This window comes from Astyanax mexicanus, chromosome 4 (genome assembly GCF_023375975.1).
Source record: "Astyanax mexicanus isolate ESR-SI-001 chromosome 4, AstMex3_surface, whole genome shotgun sequence".
Classification (NCBI taxonomy): domain Eukaryota; kingdom Metazoa; phylum Chordata; class Actinopteri; order Characiformes; family Acestrorhamphidae; genus Astyanax; species Astyanax mexicanus.
Genome location: NC_064411.1, coordinates 56,082,100 through 56,106,105, shown reverse-complemented (window position 1 = coordinate 56,106,105; position 24,006 = coordinate 56,082,100). Strand labels below are relative to the sequence as shown.

Below are 24,006 nucleotides of genomic sequence, written 5' to 3'. Positions count from 1 at the left end.
TAGAGTTATTCGAAATAGTAGTTAGTATTAGTTAGAGTTAGTATTAGAGTTATTAGAGTTGAGTTAGAGTTATTAGAGTTAGGATTAGAGTAATGATTAGAGTTATTAGAGTTTGTATTAGAGTTAATTCTAGAGTTAGAGTTAGTTAGAGTTATTAGAAATAGTAGTTAGTATTAGTTAGAGTTAGTATTAGAGTTATTCGAGTTGAGTTAGAGTTATTAGAGTTAGGATTAGAGTTAGTGTTAGAGTTATTAGAGTTAGTGTTAGAGTTATTAGAGTTTGTATTAGAGTTAATACTAGAGTTAGAGTTAGTTAGAGTTATTAGAAATAGTAGTTAGTATTAGTTAGAGTTAGTATTAGAGTTCATATTAGAGTTAGAGTTAGTTAGAGTTATTAGAAATAGTAGTTAGTATTAGTTAGAGTTATATTAGAGTTATTAGAGTTAGTATTACAGTTAATATTAGAGTTAGAGTTAGTTAGATTTTTTTAAAATAGTAGTTAGTATTAGTTAGAGTTAGTATTAGAGTTAGTGGAATTAGTATTAGAGTTAGTAGAGTTTTAGTATTAAAGTTAGTATTAGAGTTATATTAGAGTTAGATTTAGTTAGAGTTTTTAGAAATGGTAGTTAGTATTTGAGTTATAGGAGTTGAGTTAGAGTTATTAGAGTTAGAGTTAGTATTTGAGTTATTAGAGTTGAGTTAGAGTTAGTATTTGAGTTATAGGAGTTGAGTTAGAGTTAGTATTTGAGTTATTAGAGTTGAGTTAGAGTTAGTATTTGAGTTATTAGAGTTGAGTTAGAGTTAGTATTTGAGTTATAGGAGTTGGGTTAGAGTTATTGGAGTTATTGGAGTTAGGGGGGTTTATAGCGGGCAGGCCGAGCTGCCACTGCTGCAGCTGTAACTCCCTCTCTCAGCTCTGCCTCCTCCAGCTGCTGCCGCTCAGTCCCGTTATCTCTCAGCTTCTGCGGGTTTAGGAGGGAGGAATGGAGGCAGTGGAGGCAGGAGGACGTTCCGGGCGGGCGGTGTAGCGGTTTTCCCCTCATGCTGGAGGTCTGAACGCGGAGAAGAAGGTAAATAAAGCGGGTTTTTCTGCGCTGGATTCGGGTTTTATCCGCTGCTGTTTCTGTACCGCTGCTCCCCTATAGCTACTAACTCCTGGTAACATTTCTCAGTGTTTAGCTCAGTTTCAGCCCGATTTAACCCCTCTCCCGCACTTTAAACCGGTCCCTCAGCGCCCTGAACCGCTCTACTCGTGTCCGCTGGCGTTTTTAATCCGAATTCGGGCTCGGTTTCGGTGTTTTTGGGTCGGAAATGTGAGCAGCTTGTTGCTGAGCTAGCTGGCTAACTCACTGTAGCCCAACTCATAGTTTCCCACGACCGTAGTTAACGTTAGCTTTTAGTGAAAAGGAGGGGGTCGCTGGCCTCGTCTCCTCCCCGGGTTCGGAGCCTGATTACGGGGAGAGGAAAGCGTGGATCGACCCAACACGTGGACAACAAGTTAGAGATCTTTCCCAGCTTTAAAACGATACCTGGATCGACCTTGTGGAGCGTGCGGTTCCGGAGATAAGGAGGGGGTATTTGGTTAAAAATCACGCCCGCCTGAGGGGCGACCTAGGCGGGCTTGTGGACGGAGAGGCTCCCGCGCCCTGGGTGTCCTGGAGCTCCTGGATCTCCTGGCTCTAGTCGCAGAGAATACAGAGTAAATAAAGGGTAATTATAGATAAATATTTACATAAAAACCCGTTATTTAAAAACTAATTTCACATGTATGTTTATACTTGTTAGCCAGCTAAAAGTAAAAACTAAAAAAGACAAAAACAGCAACAGATACTAGCTAACTGAAATAATCAGTTTAGTTACAGTGATTATTCATTAATAAATCAAAGTCAACTCAATTAAAATTGCAGAAACTGTACTTTATTAAAAGTATTGGTGCTGTTTTACATTTTAACACAATTAAAGTAAAATAACTAGTACGGTATCCCAAGCTAACTCAATTACAAGAGCGAAAACTGTACTGTAGTGAAAATAACTAATAATAAATAAGATATAATTGGTGCTGTATCCCAAACTAACTCAATGAAAGGAGCAGGAACTTATTATTATTATAGTGGCAGTATGGGGACTGTATTGCAATATAACTCAATCAAAAGACCAGAATTTATGGTAGTGAGAGTTTGGGAAAAGTATTGCAGTGTAACTCAATTATTGTAAAATAATTGGTAATAAGTAATTGACAGTTTGGGTACTGTATCACAATGTAACTCAATTAAAGTAAAATAACTGGTACCATATCTCAAGCTAACTCAATTGCAAGAGCAAAAAGTGTACTGTAGTGAAAATATCTAATAATAAATGTAATATAATTGGTACTGTATCCCAAGCTAACTCAATTAAACAAGCAGGAACTTTATTAAAGTGACAGTATGGGGACTGTATTACAATGTAACTCAATTAAAAGACCAGAATGTATGGTAGTGAGAATTTGGGAAAAGTATTGCAGTGTAACTCAATTAATGTAAAATAATTGGTAATAAGTAATTGACAGTTTGGGTACTGCATCACAATGTAACTCAATTAAAGTAAAATAACTGGTACCATATCTCAAGCTAACTCAATTACAAGAGCAAAAACTGTACTGTAGTGAAAATATCTAATAATAAATTAAATATAATTGGTACTGTATCCCAAGCTAACTCAATTAAAAGAATAGAAACTGTCCTAGGTGAGAGAATAGGCACTGTATCACAATATAATTCAATTAATGTAATAATGTTATGTGAATTGGTGCAGTATCCCAAGCTAATAGGGCTGGGGCGGTATTGATTTTTTATAACCGCGGTAAAAAACTAACGCATCACCGCGATATTGCGGTTAACCGCGAGACCCCAACCCCCCCCCCCCCCCCCCCAAAAAAAAAAAACACCGCAAATTTATTGGTAACAAATCTTTATTCTTCAAACCATACAGCCTACATACAACCTCTACATAAACCATAAATACAGCATAACAAGTGAACATATGCTGCCTGTATAATTCGTCATTGTACAGCTAACCTGTCTTTTTCCGTGCAGACTTTTTGAAGGAGGAGCTTGTCCGCCTCCCCCTTCTCCATCCATAGATCTATTTTAGGGCTGGCCCGAATAGCGGTTTTGAGCTCAGGATATTCGGCAGTAATTGGTAGCGAATATTCTAATATTCGTTTAAAAAAAAAAGACGAATTAATCCATAGCAAAATTTTCCACTGACCCCCGGCCCCGAAAAAAATATATTTCTCACCCCTTTCCTCGGGCCGTTCGGGCTCAAGGCTCAAGAAGTCTGTGATAGGCGTCTGTTTTTTTTTATTCACACTCTTCTTATTTCTCATTAAATATCTACTAGATACAGATTATATCTGTACAGTATCATTTATTTCACTTCCCTCCTGAATATTTGGAGTGCATTATGTCTCCTTATGTTGTGTAGTTATGTAGTTTTCACCCCAGAATTTCTGCTGCTGCCCAGGCTTCGGCTGCATCGCAGGGCAGGAGCGCAGCTGCGTTACGGCTATTTCGTTTGAATTGTGCAGTGCAGAGTATTACAGATTTTGTATTTTTGCACTTGGGCTATTAGCTCAATATTAAATATTTCGTTTGTTTATAAATTATTTTATATTCTTAAACCATGTTAAATTATATTCGATTGGAGGAAATTAATTCAGACATCATTTCTTTTTTGTCCCGTTACCGTTCCGCAAAAAAAATCCTTCTTTTAATCCCGCATCAGCCCGCCATACACAGTTTTGCCGCACCTGCCCCGCGGTCCTAAATAAATTTAATAAATTACATTTAGTGCTTAAAATTAAAAAAAATATTTATTAAAACCGCGCTGAATAGTGCGGTCACGTTTCTTACCACATTACAAAAAAAAAATCGGTGTGTGTGTGCGCGTGTCGGTCCATTCTCCGCTCCTTTTTTGTGCTTAGGGTTTTTTTTGTTGCGTGCATGAGAATCACTGCGTGATTATTACAATTTTCTTAACTATTTATTAATGTGCTCCCACATCCTCTGGATTGATTAAACTCCTGTTCCCGCCAATAACAATTCAGTTCTGTCTGTGCCGCAAGATATCCTGACGGGACCCGCGTCATATAATATGTTGATTAAAATGTCGTGACGTTAAGAAATCGGCTCGCAAGAGACAACCGACCAAAAAAAAGACATTAGTTCCATTTTAAAATAATAGAAACCTGTCCTTTATGTTTGACAATTTTTGTTTCACTTTACGTGTCCTTACTCATCTGAAGTTTATTTATCTGAACTGAGTTTTATATGGTTATATTTGTAGCGGTTCTGAACTCAGTTCCGCGTGCTGTGAAAGAGACAAGGCGCAGCGCATTTTACCTCAGACTTGGTCAGATAACAACATTTCAGTAAAGATGGTGGTTATAGTTTTATATCATTGCTTTGCTGTTTGAACTACACTTCAACCAACCTTACTATTTTTACCAAGACTGAGGCGCAATGGCGCGCGTTCTCCGCGGTGCTCACGCAGAACAGCCAGCAGCCAGACAATGAATTAATATATTTTACTTTCTCAAAATGTGACCACGGAACACCTTACATGGCTCTATGGTTTACCTTGAGGTGGGTGAATTAGTTTGATGTGTTGGCGAGAGGTGCAGACACCACTTTCCGGCAAATCTTGCAGATGATTCTCTTCTGTTCTGAGTCTTTTTCTTCCTTTTTTCTCAACTTACTGAGCCTGCCCTGTAGCTTCCATTTCCGAGCCAATATTAGTGCTGCTAATCTTCACTCTCTTCAGCAGCCTCAATGGAGACGAAGTGAGCAGGACCTCAATGAGTACCACGCACCGCGTTTTGCTTAACCCATTCGCTGCCGCGCCAGTGCAGCGGCAGCACAGATAAATGACAAAAATTTTTATATTCGATATTATGAATTTTGAGATCGTTTGACACCAATATCTATCGCGATCAAAATATATTTGATATATTGCACAGCCCTATAGTGTAGGACTTACACTTGACATATTAATACTGAATTCACCACAGTTGTGCTTATATGGAGCATTTTACTACCGCTCAAAACGCAGTCAATCAGATTTGACAGCCATAAAAAAATGCGGTAATGACGGTAATGAGCTCATCACCGCGGTGACGTCCCATAACCGCGGTATTGCGGTAATAAAATTATCGTCACAGCCCTACAAGCTAACTCAATTGAATGGGCAAAAACTTTACTATAGTGACAGTGTGGGAACTGTTTTACAATCAAATGTTATTAGCAAGCTAAAAAAAAAAAAAAGGATAAAAACAGCAAGAGATCCTAGCTAACTGAAGTAATCAATTTATTTAAAGTGATTATTCATTATGAATTATAAATCAAAGTTCATACCTTTAAAAAAACAATTGACAACTCAATTAAAAGAGCAAAAACTGTACTGTAGGGACAATATGGGTGTTGTATCAGAAAAAAGCAGAAAATGTACTTTTGTGGACGTCCGGATACTGTATCATTATTTAACTCTATTAATGTAAAAGAAGAGGTACAGTACTTAAAATAACTAACTTACAGAACTCAATTAAAGGTGTTGAAACTGTACTATAGTGGCAGAATGGGTACTATATCACCATCTAACTCAATTAACGGAGCAGAAACTGTACTATAATAAACATGTGGGTACTGCATCACAATCTAACGTATCTACAAAATAGATTATCTACCCCAAACTATTATCTGTGGAGTCAATTTAACCCAAATTAAAAGTTTATAAGTTTATGAAAGGAAAATAAAGCAGCAGAAACTGTACTATAGTAAAAGTGAGGGTACTATATCACACTGTAACTCTATTAAAGTAAAAGAATTGGCACAATATCTCAATCTAACTCAATTAACGGAGTGTAAACTGTAATATTGTTATAATATGACTACTAAATCACAATCAAACTTAATTAAAACGGCAGAAACTGTACTATAGTGAAATAATGGGTACTGTATAACAATTTAACTCACTCAAAAAAGTAACTCTATTAAAATACTACACTACATTTATTGATTTATGGCAGTGTGGCTTAATTTGTAAACTGATTTATACATAGATTATAACAGAATATATATATTTTCCAGTGTATTCCAGTATTATTATCTAACCAGCTATTATTAGAAAGCTAATTGTGTAATCAGCGTTTGGCTGCAGCTCTGGAATAATCAGCTTTAAAAAGTGTTAATATCTTTAGGTTTGGAGATTAAAGTTTTGAGGCTTGGTGATGTAACGTTCTGAATGCAAATGCAGAGTTTGTTGAGTACACAACAGAAAAAGTGGGAGTCGAAGTCCAAATGCCAGGATGAACACAACAGCAAACAGTAGAAAGTGGTAACAAGAGTATAGGGGGAGTCTAAAGAAAACAAAGAACACAGTGGAGAACTGGTACAGGAGTGCTGAGTGGCAAACAGAAAAAAGTGATAATTAGAGTGTAGGGGTAAAGACAAAACGCTGAGTCTTAAAGAAACAAACAAAAAAGAACAGTACAGTACAGTACAGCCAACACAGAGCTTCCATCATCACCACCTCCAACTTCTAATCCTAATATATGATCTACAGGTTTACGTAATGACTTCACACTGAGAGTGAGGGTCACTAACCGGGGGAAACACTCAGTTTTTATAAACTGATTTAACTCAAAGATCTTCGTTTGATTGTATTTGTGGCCACAAATATTCACCCAATTTCTAAAAGTTAAGTAATGTTTGGAAATATCCAATTTTACATGAAAACCAAAAACTTGCGTTCAAACATATAATTGGTTTACAATGCAGTATCCCCACGTCATCCCCAACTTATCATCAACTCACCTCCAACTCCCCAAATTATCCCCAAACTATCTCAGACTCACCCCAACTCCCTACTTCATTCCCAGCTCACCCTTTACTCCCCACCTCATCTCCAACTCCCCAGCTCATTCCCAAATCATCCCCCAAATCATCCCCACCTCTACCTTAACTCCCCAACTCATCCCTAACTTACCCCCAACTTATTCCCAACTCACCCCAACTTACCACCTCACCATGAACTCCCACCTCATCTCCAACTCCCCAGCTCATTCCCAAATCATCCCCCAAATTATCCCCACCTCTACCTTAACTCCCCAACTTACCCCCCACTTATCCCCAACTCATTCCCAAATCATCCCCAACTGCCCATGTCATCTCCAACTCACCCCAACTACCCACCTCATCCCCAACTTATCCCTAACTCTCCAACGTATCCCCAACTAATCTCCAACCTACCCCCCACTCACCCCAACTCTCCACTTTATCTCCAACTTATCCCCAACTCACCACCTTATCCCTATCTTAACCCCAACTCATCCCCAACTCCCTACTTCATCTCCAACTCATCTGCAAATTATCGCCAACTCCTCAACTCATCCCCTACTTATTCCCGACTCATCCCCAACTTATCCCCAACTCCCTACTTCATCCCCAACTTATCAGCACTTCCCACCTCACCCCCAAATTATCCCCAACTCCCCACATCATCCCGACTCATCCCGAACTTATCCCCAACTCCCTACTTCATCCCCAACTTATCCCCAACTTCCCACCTCATCCCCAAATTATCCCTAACTCCCCACATAATCCCCAATTTATCGCCATCTAATCCCCAATCTATCCCCACACTCACACTACTCCCTACCTCATTCCCACCACATCCCCAGCTTGTCCACAAATTATCCCCACATCATCCCCAACTTATCTCGAAACTCCTCACCTCACCCCCAAACCCCCACCTCATCTCCAACTTCCTACTTGATCTTCAACTCCCCGCCTCATCCCCAACTTATCCCCCACTCACCCTAACTCCCTACCTCATCCTCACCTCCTGTCCAACTCTCCACATCATCCCCAACATATCCCCAACTAATCCCCAACTTATCCCCAACTCCCCACCTTATCCTCAACTCATTCTTAAATCTCTAACGTATCATCAATTTACCCCCAACTTCCCACTTCATGCCCAACTCCAAATTATCCCCATCTCTCCCTTAACTCACCAACCCATTCCTAACTTACCCCTAACTTATCCCCACCTCACCCCAATTCTCCAACATATCCTCAACTAATCCCCAACTTATTCTTAACTCACCCCCACTCTCAAACTCATCCCCAAATTATCTCCAACTCCCCACCTCACCCCAACTCATCCCTTTAAAAGACTTACCTTTCGTGGCACGATATCACAGCAGAACTGAACATTGCGTAATCACTTTTCCTTCTGAACCCTCTTTTGGTGTTAAAATCACTCTGGAATGTAAATATATTGAGTTTAATTTGTTTTATAATTTACCTAATAAATTAATCATTAGTTAAATTATTACAGAATATAAATATTAAGTTGCATAAGTTTTATAATACAGAATGTAAAGATAATTTTCTAAGACAGAACGTTACTGAGGTTAACTCTAGAGGTCAGTCAGGTTAAACTCAGTGATCTTATTCACAGAATGAACTTTCATTTTTTTCTCTCTCTTTTTTCCGTTGTGTAACTGATTATCTTGCTTTAAAGGAAGCAGAGTGAAACCTCAAACATCCTGTATCTGGTCGTGTTTTAAGTCTCTGAACGTTTTTTAGCCTGAATAAAACCACACTCATGGTTCCCATGGTTTATGTGCTAATTAGCTTACACATTAATTAATTACACACTAAACACACACTTTCAGTAATGCAGAATCCACTAGCACTCAACTTTTTATTTCAAAATATTAACACAACTATTATTTAGGGCTGGATGATAATATGCCCAAAATGTCTGAATCAGTTTCTCTGATTTTGCTATTTATATGTTTATGTTTGAGTAAAATGAACATTGTTGTTTTATTCTATAAACTACAGACAACATTTCTCCCAAATTACAAATAAATATATTTTAGTCATTTAGAGCATTTATTTACAGAAAATGAGAAATTACTGAAACAATAAAAAAAAAAGATGCAGAACTTTCAGACCTCAAATAATGCAAAGAAAACAAGTTCATATTCATAAAGTTTTAAGAGTTCAGAAATAATCAATATTTGGTGGAATAACCCTGGTGGTTTTTAATCACAGTTTTTTTTTCATGCATCTTGGCATCATGTTCTCCTCCACCAGTCTTACACACTGCTTTTGGATAACTTTATGCTGCTTTACTCCTGGTGTAAAAATTCAAGCAGTTCAGTTTGGTGGTTTGATGGCTTGTGATCATCCATCTTCCTCTTGATTCATATTTATATATGATGCATATATAAACCTGTAGTGTTCTACCCTTTGTGCGCAGCTTGAATGCAGATGTATGTAAATTCGTGAATATATCTTATATCCTAGGCCAATTTGTATTTTTTTATATTTTACGTAGGGCTAGGGTCTATGGTAAAAATATTGCATTGCAATATTTTAAGACATATTAAAGAAAATACTCAATATTTGTCATTATATTTTCAGGGCTGTACGATATTGGGAAGATATATTGAGTTAGATTGTGATATACTGTAGTAACTATACTGCATTTTAAACATGCACTAAATGCCCAAATGTTAAACATTTCAATTTAACAATAGGCCTGTTGCGTGATTTTTTTCATCAATCGTCTCACATATGATTGTGATAAACTATATTCTTGTCCTTTTAAGACCTATATAATGCCTCTGATTTAGGCTAACGATAGTATAATAGCTTAATAATGCATTTGCACCCTTTTAAAGAGGAGGAGACTTCTCATTATTACTTTTAACCATCATAAATTCAGTGCTAGTCAAAAGTTTGGACACACATTCGCATTTATTGTTATATATTTTTTTCTTTTTTACCTACTTTGTAATCGAATACTGAAGTCATTTAGTAAACTGTAAAGTAAAGTGTTAAACAAACCAAAATACTGTGTGAAGCATTTAGGTGCTTTTATCTGGGAATTTCTGCGAATTACTTGAGTTTTCTGAGGGGCTGGTCTTGCACTTCCTTTTCTGGGGCGGTCCTGATAAGTGCCAGTTTCATCATTATAACATTAAAATACTTTCAAAGTTCTTAAAATTCTTCGTTAATCTTAATTTTCTTTCTTTACTCAAATATTCACTATTCACTCTACCTCTTCACTACTTTACTTTAACTGATGCTCTCAAACACTTTATTAAGAGACAAGAAATTCAAATTAAAAAATTAACTCTTGACGAGTTCAGCACAGCTGTTAACTGAAACCCTGAATTCCAGGTGACTCTACCTCATAAAGCTGACTGAGAAAATCCAGCCAATATGTGCAAAACTTTGAAAAATGTAAAATATGACACATATATTCTGGTTTGATTAACACTTTCAAACAATCTTTTGACTGATACTGTATATATTTGACTTGTGGTGCAGGTGTATTTCACTCATTAGCTGTGAGAGCTACTTCTGTTGCCTATTTATTTTTGTTAATTTATTGTTTTCAATAAATATATTTTGATGTTGTTTTTGTAATTGTAGTTGATGAGGCATTGGTTTCCCTAAAAGGAAGACTATATTATATATACTTACTTTTCACATGTTTTTATTTTCAAGGTTTTGCTTCCTCTTAGTAGTTTCTTTTTGTCGTTTGTAGGTGTTGCACTTCACGATTTTAGACCTTCCTGTCTCAGTTTAAGGTCGGCATCTGCATCTGTAGAAAGCAGTTTGGGGAAACCATCTAACGATGGTTTTAGTCAGAGTTTCAGAAGAAGTTAGGTGCTCTTCTTGCTCTGAAACATCTGATTTGACTCAGCCGCTCGCACTGAGTTCTTCATGAGGAGAAAAACGAAAGTGGCAGAGCTGGAAAACACCCAGGTCCTTTGGCCAGGATTAGGAAACGGGTCTGAACGTGGTTAATCTCTCTGGAATTCATTACTAGCTCTGGTCTAACATTTATTTTATGCTGGAAACAAACAGAAATGTTCAACGTTTTCAGGCTTCTGTTGTTTGTGGCTCAGTTGCGTAAAACGAATATCGCATCTTTTGATTTTAATCAATTCTAGCTTTTCCTGGAGAAAACGTTGAGCAACTTTGTGATTAGAAAGTGCAGAAAGAGGCAGATTATATGATATATTCTTCTAATCTTAATTTAGAGAGTATAGGGCAGTAGAGGGGCATATATGAGAGAATGTATGGTGCATATGTGGGGGTCTATGGGGTCTAAAACATAGCCACCATGATTGGGAGATCGCTAGTTTGAAACCCAGTCATGCAGTTTGCCATCAGCTGCCGGAGTCCTGAGAGAGCACAATGAGCCTTGCTCTCTCTGGGTGGGTACAGTACAGTAGATGGCGCTCTTTTTTTTCCCCTCATCACTCCTAGGGTGATGTGGATCAGCACAAGGCTGCGTCTGTGAGCTGATGTATCAGAACCGAGTCACTGCGCTTTTTTCTCTGAGCGTTAGCACTGTTTAAAAAGAGGCTAGCTTGGAAGAAAATGGAGGACATAATAATCTTATTGATACTTGGGGAAGTAGAATAATATAGGGTATAGTGTAATATAATGTATTACAGGGAGTATATGATAGTAATGGGAGAATAGGGAACATAGGGGAGTGTAGGATAATATAGGGTAGTATAGGGACTTAAAGGAAGCATAGGTAGTAAATTGTAGTATACAGGTAGTATTAAAAGTAAAGGGGAATATACAGAGGTATAGAGTACTATAGGGAGTATAGGGTAGTATAGGAAGTAAAGTGGTATATACAGTAGTATAGGGTACTATATGGAGTATAGGATAGTATAGGGAGTAAAGGAGAATATACAGTAGTATAGGGTACAATAGGGAGTATAGGATACTATAGGGAGTAAAGGAGAATATACAGTAGTATAGGGTAGTATAGGGAGTAAAGGGGGATGTACAGTAGTATATGGTACTATAGGGAGTAGAGTTGCACGGTGTACCGAAGGTTCGATTCTTTTTCGATACTACGTCATCACAAACGATTCGGTTCTTTAGCGTTCGATGCTTTCGATACTATATAGCCCAGTCACTAGCTTCAAATGAGTCAAATTAGTAGGCGCGATTTGATTCAGTTCATAAGAAAACTGATTCACACCGCAGCAGTCGGTGTGGCAGGATTCAGATAAACTTAGTGTTCTGAACAAATGAATCGATTCACGTGTGAATCGATTCATTTGACTCGCTTGAGCGACACACGCACGCGCAAGCCAGCAGAGCAGCGGCGAGTGTAGAATGGCGACGTCTAAAATAACAGATGTCTCTCGTCCGCGACTTGTGGACAAAACGGGCGCGAGGAGTGAAGTGTGGGCAAATTTTGCTTACATCGCTGATGAAGAAGGGAATCCGACCAACACCACAAACCCAGTTTATAAACGGTGTTATAAGTCTATCCAGTGCAGAGGAGGGAACACCAGCAACCTGGCTACGCATTTAGCAGACAAGCACCCTGATCTCTACAAAGAGCTGAGAAGTCGACAGGTTAGTGGAGTTAGTCAAGATACACTCTGTCTGTAGCTTTACTAAGATTTACTAGCCCTGGCCCGCCGGCGGGCCAGAAATTTATAATATTTAATATCTGGCTGTGTTTATGAATAGTTATAGGTTCAATATAGACACCCAATATGCCATTTTAAAGCTTAGAATCTCGGCTTTTCAGTTATCTAGCCTATTTAGCTGGATCTCCTTTCAGAAAATAAACATTTAGGGCGAAATATGCCTTGCTTCTGAAAATATGAAATCATAATTTTCATATTTCCGTTTCTCGTACGTCCATATTTGATCGAATGCGGACATGTTATACACCATTCGAACCGTCTGTCTCTCCGGATTCGCTCCGTTTTACTGTAGGATGTACGGTTCCTGAATTAGAGCTGAAAGAGCGCGTCACAGCGCGTGTTCAGAGTTAAAAGCTGCTTGTTTTTCGCTGCAGGGTTACCTCAGGTCACTCCCTCCCCCCCCTCAACCCCCACCAGCGGCTCCCCCACGCTCTTACCTTCAAAACCAGACTTAAGAGAATCCATCAATCCAGTCTCCTGCAATCCCCAATTATATACAAACAGCGCATGAAATAAACTGAGGCAGAAAAAAAAATAATATCCACTTTATCTCCTTATTAAAAGCGTAATTTTCGAGGCTGCATGTGATAACGCACGTGTGGTTAATCTGCAGTCCAAGGAGAACAAGGTTGACAGAAGACCATGTGGACACACTTGTTTTCCTGGCTAAGAACCTTAAACAGGCAAAGAAACTTCCCACAGTGTAGTTTCAGAAAAGAAGAGGTTTTAGTTTTTAGGAAGTGTTTAGATAATTATGTTATAGTTAAGGTTATAATAACGAAACTTGTTTTTTGTTCAAATGTTTCATTTTAGAATAAAAACGTTTGCACCGATTGTTCAGTGTTCAATACAGTCCAATCAAAAATAAACATTTTATGTTCAGATATTTTTATTGTTTTTTTTTTCTTCCAAGTATCGTTTTGGTATCGAGAATCGTGATACTACAGTTGGTATCGGTATCGAAGTCAAAATTTTGGTATCGTGACAACCCTAATAGGGAGTATAGTATAGTAAAGGGAGTAAAGTGAGAATATACAGTAGTATAAGGTACTGTAGGAAGCATAGGGAGTATAGGGGAATATACAGTAGTATAGGGTACTATAGGGAGTATAGGATAGTATAGGGAGTAAAGGAGAATATACAGTAGTATAGGGTACTATAGGGAGTATAGGATAGTATAGGGAGTAAAGGAGAATAAACAGTTGTATAGGGTACTATAGGAAGTATAGGGTACTATAGGGAGTAAAGAGGAATACACAGTAGTGTAGGGTACTATAGGGAGTATAGGGTAGTATAGGTAGTAAAGGAGAATATACAGTAGTATAGGGTAGTATAGGGAGTATAGGGCAGTATAGATAGTAAAGATGAATATACAGTAGTATAGGTTACTATAGGGAGTAAAGAGGAATATACAGTAGTATTGGGTACTATAGGGAGGAAAGAGGAATACACAGTAGTGTAGGGTACTATAGGCAGTATAGGGTAGTATAGGTAGTAAAGGAGAATATACAGTAGTATAGGTTACTATAGGGAGTAAAGAGGAATATACAGTAGTATTGGGTACTATAGGGAGGAAAGAGGAATACACAGTAGTGTAGGGTACTATAGGGAGTATAGGGTAGTATAGGTAGTAAAGGAGAATATACAGTAGTATAGGGTACTATAGGGATTATAAGGTAGTATAGGTAGTAAAGGAGAATATACAGTAGTATAGGGTACTATAGTGAGTATAGGGCAGTATAGATAGTAAAGAGGAATATACAGTAGTATAGGGTAGTATAGGGAGTATAGGGTAGTAAAGGGGAATATACATTAGTATAAGGTACTATAGGAAACATAGGTAGTAAAGGAGAATATACAGTAGTATAGGGTACTATAGGGAGTAAAGAGGAATATACAGTAGTATAGGGTAGTATAGGGAGTATAGGGTAGTAAAGGGGAATATACATTAGTATAAGGTACTATAGGAAACATAGGGAGTAAAGGAGAATATACAGTAGTATAGGGTAGTATAGGGAGTATAGGGCAGTATAGATAGTAAAGAGGAATATACAGTAGTATAGGGTAGTATAGTGAGTATAGGGCAGTATAGATAGTAAAGAGGAATATACAGTAGTATAGGGTAGTATAGGGAGTATAGGGTAGTAGAGGGGAATATACATTAGTATAAGGTACTCTAGGAAACATAGGGAGTAAAGGAGAATATACAGTAGTATAGGGTACTATACGGAGTAAAGGGGAATGTACAAAAGTATAAGGTATTATAGTAAGTATAGGGTAGTACAGGTAGTAAAGGGTAATATACTGTAGTATAGGATAGTATATATAGTCTAAGGTAGTATCGGGTAGTGTAGTTTAGTATAAGGAATATAAGAAAGTATTATGTAGTGTAAGGTAGAGACTGTTGGGTAGTATAGTTTAGGATAAGATATAAAGGAAAGTATTAAAGAGAGGGCAGGACAGTATAGTATATGGAGTGTAAGAAGTTTAGTGTAGTATAAAAAGTGTACTTTACAAGTGTACGTTACTACCTTAGCTCTGTACAGTTTGTATTGGAGTGTGATTTATATGCAGCTGTTTAAAAGATCCCAACACTAAAACACTGCAATATGACGTATATGTGTTTAGTCATTAATTCGTATACATTGTTTGTTACTCATATTGGTCTAATGTTTGGTTGGTGAATATTTGTTGCTCTGAGGTTATTTAGAGGTGAGCTCTGAGTCGTAGGTGAAGGCTGTCTGTGTTTAGATGTGATAAAAGAGTAATGTGATTTGGTTTATTTTTAACTCATTTATATTTAACATTTTGTAACGTGGAGGATAGAAACAGGAGGAAGTCTGCAAGGTTCGGAAATGAGTGCAGCTTGGTTGCAGCTTCCTGTGTGATGAGAACATGCTATTTATAAATGACTTTTACATGGTGACCAAGGGTTAGCCTGGGCTGGTTAAGATCAATACTAATATCAATATAACGTGTCTGTTGTGCTGCAAGGATTATTACACATATAGATCAATTATCCTTTAATTCAAAGGACTTCTTCTACATTTTATACAGTTTTCTTAAATGTGAATCATTATTATTTAATGATTGAAACTATTTAAACATATTTTTTGCACGATAAGCTGCACTTAAAATTCTTTAATTTTCCCAGAAATCATCAGTGCACCTTATAATCCGGTGCTCCTTATGTATGAATTTTATCAGTCAGGTATTAAGGAGCAGTAAAGCCACTCTGCTGAAATACTGAGTTATACACGAGTTTTCAGTGAAGTTTCTCCAGCACAAAGGCTGGAGCAGTCTTAGCATTAACTGCTAACCCATTAAGCGCTAGCTCTTAGTTACCCGCCATGACCCCCCAGCAGTGAGACATGGCGACACTCCAGGTCCTTACTAGTACTACTGCAAATGATTCAGTGCATTGTGAAATCTCTAATTTTATTATGATTCAATTTGATTATTTAGCAAATGATTCAGTGCATCATGAAATCTTTAGTTTCATCATAATTCACTTTGATTCTATAGCAAAAGATTCAGTGCATCGAAAAATCTCTAATTTAATCGTGATTTAATTTGATTCTATAGCAAATGATTCAGTGATACAGTAGAGTGTAGAGAGTCTCATGGAATAGAGAGTTTCTATAGTCGAGCAGCTCCATTCCATCCAAACCTCATATCTCCAAACACCCAAACGAGTGATTGGATCGTTTTATAGGCAATATATAGTCTGTTTTTGGTTAACTAGTGTTGTGTAGAAACTGGATTGGTGGGAGGGGTTAATTTGCATGTGTCTGTCTGTCTGCCTGTCTGTCTGTAACTCGTTAGGCATTTCCTCACTCAGCTGTTGATCATTAAGCTGCAGAGCTTTAGAAACATGACTTTTCAGATTCTGGCTCAATCAGAAGCTATAGTTATTACAAGTGATTGCTAAGATGTTGCTAAGGTGATTGCCAAGGTGTTTGCTAGGGAGTTGCTAAGGCGTTTTCTAGGGAATTGCTAAGGTGTTTGCTAAGGAATTGCTTAGGCGTTGTAAGGTGTTTTCTAAAGAATTACTAAGGTGTTTGCTAAGGCGTTTGCTAAGGCGTTCTAAGGCGTTTGCTAAGGCGGTGTAAGGTGTTTGCTAAGGCGTTTGCTAAGGCGGTGTAAGGTGTTTGCTAAGGCGTTGTAAGGTGTTTGCTAAGGCGTTTGCTAAGGCGTTTGCTAAGGCGTTGTAAGGTTTTTGCTAAGGTGTTTGCTAAGGCGTTTGCTAAGGCGTTTGCTAAGGCATTGTAAGGTGTTTGCTAAGGCGTTTGCTAAGGCGTTGTAAGGTGTTTGCTAAGGAATTGCTAAGGTGTTTGCTAAGGTGTTTGCTAAGGCGATGTGAGGCGTTTGCTCAGGTGTTGCAAGGCGCTGTAAGGTGTTTGCTAAGGAATTGCTAAGTCATTGCTAAGGTATTGCTAAGGTGTTTGCTAAGGTGTCTGCTGAGGCATTGCAAGGTGTTGCTAAGGTGTTTGCTAAGGTGTTTGCTGTGGTGGAGTTGCTGAGGCAGTACGCAATCACAGTAATAGACACAATAGTTATTTTGGTTAACTAGTGTTGTGTAGAGACTGGATTGGTGGGAGGGGTTCATTTGCATGTGTCTGTCTGTCTGCCTGTCTGTCTGTAACTCGTTAGGCATTTCCTCACTCAGCTGTTGATCATTAAGCTGCAGAGCTTTAGAAACATGACTTTTCAGATTCTGGCTCAATCAGAAGCTATAGTTATTACAAGTGATTGCTAAGATGTTGCTAAGGTGATTGCCAAGGTGTTTGCTAGGGAGTTGCTAAGGCGTTTTCTAGGGAATTGCTAAGGTGTTTGCTAAGGAATTGCTTAGGCGTTGTAAGGTGTTTTCTAAAGAATTACTAAGGTGTTTGCTAAGGCGTTTGCTAAGGCGTTCTAAGGCGTTTGCTAAGGCGGTGTAAGGTGTTTGCTAAGGCGTTTGCTAAGGCGGTGTAAGGTGTTTGCTAAGGCGTTGTAAGGTGTTTGCTAAGGCGTTTGCTAAGGCGTTTGCTAAGGCGTTTGCTAAGGCGTTGTAAGGTTTTTGCTAAGGTGTTTGCTAAGGCGTTTGCTAAGGCGTTTGCTAAGGCATTGTAAGGTGTTTGCTAAGGCGTTTGCTAAGGCGTTGTAAGGTGTTTGCTAAGGAATTGCTAAGGTGTTTGCTAAGGTGTTTGCTAAGGCGATGTGAGGCGTTTGCTCAGGTGTTGCAAGGCGCTGTAAGGTGTTTGCTAAGGAATTGCTAAGTCATTGCTAAGGTATTGCTAAGGTGTTTGCTAAGGTGTCTGCTGAGGCATTGCAAGGTGTTGCTAAGGTGTTTGCTAAGGTGTTTGCTGTGGTGGAGTTGCTGAGGCAGTACGCAATCACAGTAATAGACACAATAGTTATTTTGGTTAACTAGTGTTGTGTAGAGACTGGATTGGTGGGAGGGGTTCATTTGCATGTGTCTGTCTGTCTGTCTGTAGCTTGTTAGGCATTTCCTCACTCAGCTGTTGATCATTAAGCTGCAGAGCTTTAGAAACGTGACTTTTCAGATTCTGGTTCAATCAGAAGCTACAGTTAGCCGTGTTACACTGCACCTGCTTTACCTGTAGGAAGAAGTGAAACTGTTAAACTGTTAAAGAGTGAGAAGTATGATATTTTTCTTTAGGCTGAATGAGTTCTATTAAAAGAAACCAAACCTTGCAAACCTTGTAAAAAACTACAGGAAACCTTTGACCTCTGTAATTGGTAACAGACGCTACTGTTATATTAGCATTGATTTTTACAGGTGTTTAAATACTTATTTGCAGCAGTAACACACAAATAAAGTTGCAGGGTGTTCAAATACTTATTTTCCTCACTGTAAGTAAAGCTGTTAGTGTTCGCTGAGGTTTTGCTATGTTGTATGTAGTGGTTGCTATGGTGTTGCTGAGGTAGTGGGTATTCACACTAATGATTTACGATAATTTGATAATGTAACTAGATTTCAGTTCCTGCAGAAACTGTGAGTGTGATTGCAGTGCCAAAACGTTTGCTCAAAAGCTAGGTGGTTGCTAAGGTGTTTGCTATGATGTTGCAAAGGTGTTTGCTCAGGTGTTGCAAGGCGTTGTAAGGTGTTTGCTAAGTTGTTTGCTAAGTTGTTTGCTAAGGTGCCTGCTAAGAAGTTGCTAAGGTGATTGCCAAGGCGTTTGCTAAGGCATTTGCTAAGAAGTTTGCTACGGTGTTTGCTACGGTGTCTGCTAAGGTATTTGCTAAGGAATTGCTAAGGAATTGCTAAGGAATTGCTAAGGCGTTGCAAGGTGTTCGCTGAGGTGTTTGCTAAGGCATTGCTAAGGCGTTGCAAGGTGTTCGCTAAGGTGTTTGCTAAGGCATTGCTAAGGCATTGCAAGTTGTTGTAAGGTGTTTGCTTATGTGTTGTAAGGTGCCTGCTAAGATGTTGCTAAGGTGATTGCCAAGGTGTTTGCTTAGGCATTGCTAAGGTGTTGTAAGGTGTTTGCCAAGGAATTGCTAAGATGTTGTAAGGTGTTAGCTAAGGCATTTGCTAAGGTATCTGCTAAGTTGTTTGCTAAGTCGTTTGCTAAGTCGTTTGCTAAGTTGTTCGCTAAGGTGTTTGCTAAGGTGTTGTAAGGTGATTGCTATGATGTTTGCTAAAGCGTTACTAAGGTGATGGCTAAGGAATTGCTAAGGCGTTGCTAGGTGTTTGCTAAGGTGTCCGTAGTGGTTACTAAGGTGTTGTTAAGGTGTTTGCGTAGGTGTTTGCTGTGGTGGTCGATATGGAGTTGCTGAGGCAGTACAAGTCACACTAATAGACACAATAGTTATCAAATAGTATTGATGATGTCTATTTTTCATACATAAAGTTGATAATTTAATTTTTTATTTAATTTTGGCATGCCGAGTTTGTACTAAACAATGTAGGTGTAAAAGCTAAAATCCTTTTTTTAGGATTTTTAGGATTTAGTATTATATTTTCTCTGTAGATCTGTTCTGTAGAGCGTTGGCGGGATGGTGAACGGTGGTACCAGGCGTACGGTAATTTCCCGTATGGTCTTCACTGTAGCTTCACTGTTGCGGTCAGTAACATTACGGCTAATCTCCTCTCATTAGCGAGACGTTCTGGTTATGTGTGATAATCCTGCAGTCTGAGTTCAGTAAACATTAGCAGAGCAGATGAACGGCGTGTAGGAGATGCAGTTGAATGAACTCTGAAGTATTTGGACGACTGGAAGCCTGTCTTTATTAATTAATGAGTTGTGATTACAGTACATGGCCTTCTGGACCTCAGGGTACCGCTTAAAAGCTTTAAAAGCTTAGCAACGACTTTATTACTGCAGTTCATCTGTTAAACCTCTATTTCTTCTCTTCACTGCTGAATCTGAGCTAAAGGCTAAAGCTGCTGTTTCCATGTGGGTCAGCCAGACGTCTTCCTGTAGCAGTTTTTCCAGATTCTGAAAGTCTTTTAAAGAGTCGTTTTCTCCCGATTTATCACTAGTGATTCCTTAACACCAGGAGTGTAAAAACTAGCACACGCCTCCTCCGATACATCTGAAGTCAGACTCCGCCCCTTTTTGAACTGCTGCTGATGCTGTAGCATTGCCAAGTAGCATCACAGCGCTAACGTGCTACACGCTAAAGTCCTGCTGCTAAAACTTATTTAAGTTTATCTGATTTTGCTATTTATAGGTTTATGTTTGAGTAAAATGAACATTTTTGTTTTATTCTATAAACTACAGATAACATTTCTCCCAAATTTTAAATAAAAATATTCTCATTTAGAGCATTTATTTACAGAAAATGAGAAATGACTGAAATAACAAAAAAGATGCAGAGCTTTCAGACCTCAAATAATGCAAAGAAAGTTTTTAAGAGTTCGGAAATCCAGAAATATTTGGTGGAATAACCCTGGTGGTTTTTAATCACAGATTTTTTTTTTCATGCTTCATCTTGGCATCATGTTCTCCTCCACCAGTCTTACACACTGCTTTTGGATAACTTTATGCTGCTTTACTCCTGGTGCAAAAATACAAGCAGTTCAGTTTGGTGGTTTGATGGTTTGTGATCATCCATCTTCCTCTTGATTAAATTCCAGAGGATTTTTAACATTTTTATATATAATATTTTTTAGTATATATTTTTTTATTTAATAAGCCTTGTCCCATATACAGGCTAAAAAACTCCCTTTTCTGCAGTAAAATAAGTTACATTCTGAAAAATTGAGGGAACTTGAAGAAACTGCCTGTTTTTTTTTCTCTACTCCACTTAATAATTCCAGATAAACGACAGTAATCAGAAATCAACCCAAAATCTGCAGGTTTGAAAATAGACGTAAAAACTAGACAAACGTAATGAAACTTAAGGTTTGGAGGACAACTGGTTGAACTGGTTGATTTGTATTCAGAAAAATATTGAGTTCAGGAAAGAGACAATTTTATGATTGTTTTCATTCAGGGTTCATACACTTTTTAACCAATAAATTTCCATTACTTTTTCATCACTTTTCCAGGCCTTCAGGGCAAATTGTCATGACCATACGATTTTTAAAATGTCAATGCAATGATTATGGTTTAGTGGTGTAATTTCATGAAGACATTTGAGAGAAATTCTGACCTGTTAAAGAGTTAACTGTTCGTACACACTATGAACATCACAACAGTAGAGTGTTGTTTTTAATGTCCTCAGTTTATTGTCGAATGCCGTTGTGTTGTTAAGTGTTTTACTGCACTAGTTCGAGCGTCTCTTGAGTTTTATTGTGGGTAGAGGATTTTAATGGGCAGATGAGCAGAACATGTGTTTTTTTAGACATAACAACATCTGACTGCAGAACCGCCTACCTGTTATTAGACGTGTGGGAACAGCCGGTCTGATTATCAGTGTCCGTGACCTCGGCCAGTCCGCCGTGTTTCCAGCACCTGCTGTTTACCTGCCCACACTAAACCACACATTACACACAAACTGTACAGAATTTAATATTTACTCTGAACTAGCTTTACTGTACAGTATAATTACACTGGATTAAAAAAAAAAAACTTTACTGTTATTCATAATATTCTTATTCTTTCTTTTATTATTATTCTATTATTTATGCTGCCTTTTGTTTTACAGTTTTTTAGATAGAAGAAAAAACTTCTCAGTTTGGTAGAAAATCAGATGTTTCCAATTTGGTTCCATTCGAATTGCTTCAAAACTTTTGTAATTGGTTTTGAGCTAGAACTACAAAACCTTACAGTTTAGTAGAATTTATAACCCCTGTAAGTGGATTGTGTTTTAAAGTGATTGGATGGTCTGTGTCTGATCAGCAGTAAGTCAAAATCCAGTTTTTCCCACAGGGTCCAATTCAAATTGCTTTAAAACTTTGGCAGATGTATTTTCTTCAACAGTGTTTGAGCTAGAACCACAAAACTTCTCATTTTGGTAGAACTTATGCCTGTTTATGTTCATCTTGTGTTTTGAAGTGATTGGATGGTCTGTGTCTGATTAGCAGTTAGTTAAAATCCAATTTTTCCCATAGGGTCCAATTCAATTCAAATCGCTTCAAAACTTTGGCAGATGTATTTTCTTCAACAGTGTTTGAGCTAGAACCACAAAACTTCTCATTTTGGTAGAACATGTGCCTATTTACGTTGGATTTGCTTTTTAAAGTGATTGGATGGTCTGTGTCTGATCAGCAGTCAGTCAAAATCCAATTTTTCCCACAGGGTCCAATTCAAATCACTTTAAAACTTTGGCAGATGTATTTTCTTTAACAGTGTTTGAGCTAGAACTTCAAAACTTCTCATTTTGGTAGAACTTATGCCTGTTTACATTCATCTTGTAGTTTGAAGTGATTGGTCGGTCAGTGTCCAATTAGCAGTCAGTTAAAATCCAATTTTTCCCATAGGGTCCAATTCAAATCCCTTCAAAATTTTGCAGATGTATTTTCTAAAGAGTTTTTAAGTCAGAACCACAAAACTTTACAGTCTGATAGAACCTTTTCCCCTTTTACGCTGTTCTTACTTTTTGAAGTGATTGGATGGTCAGTCTCCGATTAGCAGTCTGTTAAATTCCAATGTTTCCTATAGGGTCCTATTCAAATCTCTATAAAACATTGGCAGATGTGTTTTCTTCATCAGTGTTTGAGCTAGGACCACAAAAGTTCATAGTTTGGTAGAAAATAAGCCTGTTAATGTTGGTCTTGCTTTTTAAAGTAATTAGATTGTCTGTGTTTGAATAACGGTCAGTCAAAATCTGATTTTCCAATAGGTTTCACGTCAAAACTTTTGTAAACGCTTTGTCTTCAACAGTTTTTTTAAGTTAGAACCACAAAAATGTACAGTTTGGTGGTAAAAATCAAGTGGATGTATAGTGTCCAATCTATGTTTTTAGAGTTTCATTACATTTGCAACCGCCTTTTCTTTCACAGTTTTTGAAATAAGACCACAAAAATTCTAAGTTTGGAAGAATCTATACCCAACTAGGTTGATTTTTAAATGAATGTGATGTTCTGTATCCGATCAGTGCTCAGTTAAAATCAGATTTCAGATTGCTTCCAAACTTTGGCAAAAGCTTTTCTTTGACAATGTTTAAACTAAAACTTCGGAGTTTGGTGGTAAAAACTGTCCCTGACAAAGTTGCTTTTGCTGTTTAAATCAAGTGGATGTAAAGTGTTCAATCAGTGTTCAGTAAAAATTAGATTCAGAGTTTTATAACATTTTGCGGTACCACTTTAAAATAAGACTACCTTTATAAAGGGTTTATAAATGGTTTACAATTAGTTTATTAATGGTTACTAATTAGGTTGTAAATGCCTTAAAAATCATTAATAATCAGTTATAACACATACGTAGAAAGGGCAAGAATGATCTGTTGTTTGCCAAATAGTCAACCCACAGCCGTCTATATCGTTGTCCTTTCTATGTATGTGTTATAACAGATTATTAAGGATTTTTAAGGCATTTACAACGTAATTAGTAACCATTAATAAACTAATTATAAAGGGTTATAAAGTCTTATTTTAAAGTGGTACCCAATTTGGTAGAAATTCTACAGGATTGGCTTACATAGGAGTCCATTCAAAAGTGCCTAAAAATAAAGATTAGTCAACCACTAAAATAGCCATTAGTCGCAGCCCTGATCTTAATTTTATCCCACGCTCTGGAATTCCACCATAAGAAGGTCAGAGGTCGTGACTGACCACACCACATGACGTCCAGTCACTTCTTAAACACTGGGCTTATGTGTAGAGCGTCCAACACTTCACAGTGCTTATCAATAACTGACTCTCCACACAGCTTTATCACTCATATCCACATGTCAGCTGATACACCAGAAGTGTCCCTATAAAAAACTCTTGTCTCTTAAAGACTTGGGTGCTTTAAGAGTTTAGGTTAATTGTCCTGGTTAATCTGATCATATGTGTTGTAACAGCAGAGGAATGTACAAACAAACACATTTTAATTTTAGATAAACATATCCTGAGAAGATATAAAAATCACTTTTTAAATA

General features: G+C 37.8%; 1 protein-coding gene across 9 annotated transcripts in view; it reads left to right on the top strand.

Annotated features, from left to right (window-relative positions):
• Positions 1-887: 887 nt before the first annotated feature.
• st3gal3b (ST3 beta-galactoside alpha-2,3-sialyltransferase 3b) overlaps positions 888-24,006 on the top strand; it is a 158,265-nt gene continuing 135,146 nt past the window's right edge. For 8 of the 9 annotated variants that reach the window (XR_007438566.1, XR_007438565.1, XR_007438571.1 and 5 more), the window contains exon 1: positions 888-1,069. The gene's annotated coding sequence lies outside the window, so the exon portion shown is untranslated. The remainder of the gene's footprint in view (positions 1,070-24,006) is intronic. The other variant, XR_007438568.1, reaches the window with a different exon arrangement.